General features: G+C 37.6%; 1 long non-coding RNA gene across 1 annotated transcript; it reads right to left on the bottom strand.

Annotated features, from left to right (window-relative positions):
- Positions 1-684: 684 nt before the first annotated feature.
- On the bottom strand, positions 685-3,319 carry LOC125258984. The gene is made up of 3 exons (XR_007182705.1): positions 2,418-3,319; positions 1,052-1,127; positions 685-909 (listed from the first exon to the last, which is right to left on the bottom strand). It is a non-coding gene; the product is annotated as an uncharacterized LOC125258984 (long non-coding RNA).
- Between the last annotated feature and the right edge of the window lie 417 nt (positions 3,320-3,736).

Genomic DNA, 3,736 nt, shown 5'->3' with positions numbered 1-3,736 from the left:
TCATGGTCCCAGAGTCTGAAGGAAGACTGGAGAGGCACAGAATCCAAGCTGCTTGAAGTCTAGTGGGAAGTTTCTGAAGTTAGTAATGATTTGGGGGGCCGTGACATCTGCTGGTGTTGGTCCGTTGTGTTTTATCAAGTGCAAAGTCAATGCAGCCATCTTCCAGGAGATTTTGGAGCACTTTATGCTTCCATCTGACAAGCTTTATGGAGATGCTGATTTCCTTTTCCAGCAGGACTTTAGCACCTGCCTACAGTGCAAAAACCACTTCCAAGTGGTTTGCTGACCATGATATTACTGTGCTTTATTGGCCAGCCAACATGGCTGACCTGAATCTATGGGATATTTTCAAGAGAAAGATGAGAAACAGTCGATCCAACAATATACAGATGATCTGAAGGCACAATAGTGCCTCAGCAGTGCCACAGGCTGATCACTTCCATGCCACACTTCACTGATGCTGTAATTTGTGCTAGGAGCAAGTCATTTCCTGTAATATGTGCTGCCGACCAAGTATTGAGTGTACAAATGAACATACTTTAAAGAACTTGAACTTTTCTGTTTTGAAAATCCATTTTTTGATTGATCTTAGAAAATATTCGAATATTTTGAGATACAGGATTTTGGACTTTCATGAGCTGTACGCTCTTATCAACAAATAAAAAAAAAAAAACATTTGAAATGTTTTACTTTACATGTAGGGAATCTAGAATATATGAAAGTTTCATTTTTAAAAATAATTTACAATAAAAAAAATGAACTTTTTCACGATATTCTAATTATATGACCAGCACCTGTAGCTCTGACTTGAGTTACTAGAGGCCTTTTAGCTCTCATTGTTGCACTTCCTCCGTAGAAGGGCCCGGATCTCTGCCACCTCGGTGTTGGGGAATCGCTCCCTCACTGCATCTGTGAAAACAGGAAAGAGACATGGGGATGAATTAAAACAGGATAGACAATGTATAACATTGAAATACAATCATTGATTATAATGGATTTGTCAATCAATCATGACAATGGATTTGGATTCATAACTATGACATTACTGTACCTAAAATTGCGTTGTTTTTTTCTGGCTCAAGCTGCTCCTTCAGCTCGCCTTTTTTTCCTTTCCCTGTGAGGGTTGCCTATAAACACAATATGTCACTTGTGGTCACAGTATTGGTACCTGCGCCAATTTGCCAGAGGCCTTGTAGTTATATCCGTACCAGGGCTGGGATGAACAAAGTTTCACGTGGAGCATTCTGAGATATTTTTTTTTGCTGAATTACCGCGGAGTGTAAGTTATGCTAAAAAATAAACTGCCGGGATAATCACTCAGCGCTTGCCGTAGGCTACACGTCCAATAATGACATGTCCGATTCACGAACTAATGACTCATTTGAACTGATTCACTTAAATGAATGGTTAAAACAACTGATCTGCCCAACACTGAACTCATGAGACGTCTGAATCGGTGTATAACAAATTGGTACACTTTACAATAATGTTCCATTTATTAAATTCTAGTTACCTACATTAGTATTTTGTGAGTGAGTGGCAGAGTGTATTACTACTATACGTTGTTGTTATTTTTATGTGAATGAAGAATTAAAAGATGCACTTTTTTCAGTAAGCTATGCGTTTTCAACAAATGTTAAATTCTGTTGGTTCAGGAAGGACACCATGACAGGCTGCTGGTTCCCACTGTCGCTGTTAATTTTTATTTATTTTTTGTTGGAAAAGCACTCTCTGTGTTAGCTTAAAGTCCTCAAGTTTACATTGGTTACTGTATTCTTTCAGTTGCTCTAAACAAGTATTTTGGGTGACCTTTTTTTTTTTAATTGAATGCTAGACATCAATATGTTGTTATTTTCATCTGCAAGAAGAATTACAAGATGCACTTTTTTTTAGTAAGCTAGGCCTGTGTGTTTAAGGCTTCAAGGTTTTATCGAACGCTACCTCTGACTAAGAATGCATTACTTTGCACTTGTATAGTCTTTTATTTTGGACTTTTTATAAATTGGTATTAGTCAATTAATGGGGAGATTATCGATAATCGAATCAAACCGAAATAGAATCGGACTGAAAAAAAAAAAAGAAAAAGAAAAAAAAAAAGAGTCCTTAGATTAATCGACGCACCGAAAAATAATCGCTAAATTAATCGTAAAAAAAAAAAAAAAAGATCGTTTATCCCAGCCCTAATCCGTACCAACCCACTGTCACTTTTACCATATTGCTTACTCAGTGAAATTCAAACAAGAAGTAACGTTATTAACAGTAGTCAATGACGGCAAAAATGGCAGAGTTAAGTGGATTTTCAAATTTGTAATCTGGGAAGTCAGGTCTGTATTCCAAGACATAACGTGAACATGCATGTTCTTCAAATTAAAGGGTTAGTTCACCCAAATAGCAAAGTTATGTCATTAATAACTTACCCTCATGTTGTTCCAAACCCGTAAGACCTCCGTTTATCTTTGGAACACAGTTTAAGATATTTTAGATTTAAGTTAGTCCAAGAGCTCTCTGTGTGTCCAGAAAGGTAAGAAAAACATCATCAAAGTAGTCCATGTGACATCAGAGGGTCAGTTAGAATTTTTTGAAGCATCGAAAAAACATTTTGGTCCAAAAATAGCAAAAACTACGACTTTATTCAGCATTTTCTTCTTTTCCGTGTCTGTTGTGAGAGAGAGTTCAAAACAAAGCAGTTTGTGATATCCGGTTCGCGAACGAATCATTCGATGTAACCGGATCTTTTTGAACCAGTTCACCAAATCGAACTGAATCGTTTTAAACGGTTCGCGTCTCCAATACGCATTAATCCACAAATGACTTAAGCTGTTAACTTTTTTAATGTGGCTGACACTCCCTCTGAGTTCAAACAAACCAATATCCCCGAGTAATTCATGTACTCAAACAGTACACTGACTGAACTGCTGTGAAGAGAGAACTGATGAACACCGAGCCGAGCCAGATAACGAACAACAGACTGACTCTAAATTAATAAACCTTTTAGGACAATTCACACCGCCCCGACGACGGCCAACAAACGCCAACAAACTCGTCTGTTGGAGTTTGTTGGTTTGGTGTGATACCCCTGTTGGCGTTTGTTGGCCGTTGTTGGCGTTGGTCGGAATTGGTTTTCACCCGACTGAACATGTTTAATCGGCGTTTGTCGGGTCGTGGAATGTCTGCGCGGTGTGAACAGTTTTCCAACAGACGGCAACCAACTCTGACGTAATCTGACCTGTTAACGAACCGTTTCCATGACAATGAGGGAAGTCCCCTGCAAAGACAGCTATTTGATCGCGCCCGCGCCTCACGCACACACAACAAAGCACTGGAAACGTGACATCGCAGCTTGTTCGTTATAAAAAATAAAATACAGTTAATATATATATATATATATATATATATATATATATATATATATATATATATACATATATTATATTATATATATATATATATATATATATATATATATATATATATATATATATATAAAAAGGTACAATAGTCCATAGTGCAATCCGTGCCATTCAGCAAGAGCAGCTGCTCCACTTCACCGAAAGAGAGAGGTAACGTTATAACCACCATGAGAGCAACGCAGGTTTACCTTCAGTTTCGTTTTTTAATAATTCGTTTTGACTTGTTTAGCTACATGGTTGTATATGCTTATGGGTCTCGTTAATAAAAAGGGTCGCGCTAAAAAAAAAGTTTAAAAACCGGTATACCAACCGCAGCGCAATAGGTT

Source organism: Megalobrama amblycephala, linkage group LG23 (genome assembly GCF_018812025.1).
Source record: "Megalobrama amblycephala isolate DHTTF-2021 linkage group LG23, ASM1881202v1, whole genome shotgun sequence".
Taxonomy (NCBI): Eukaryota; Metazoa; Chordata; class Actinopteri; order Cypriniformes; family Xenocyprididae; genus Megalobrama; species Megalobrama amblycephala.
The sequence above is the reverse complement of the archived record's forward strand: the minus strand, read 5'-3'. Positions and strand labels throughout refer to the sequence as shown.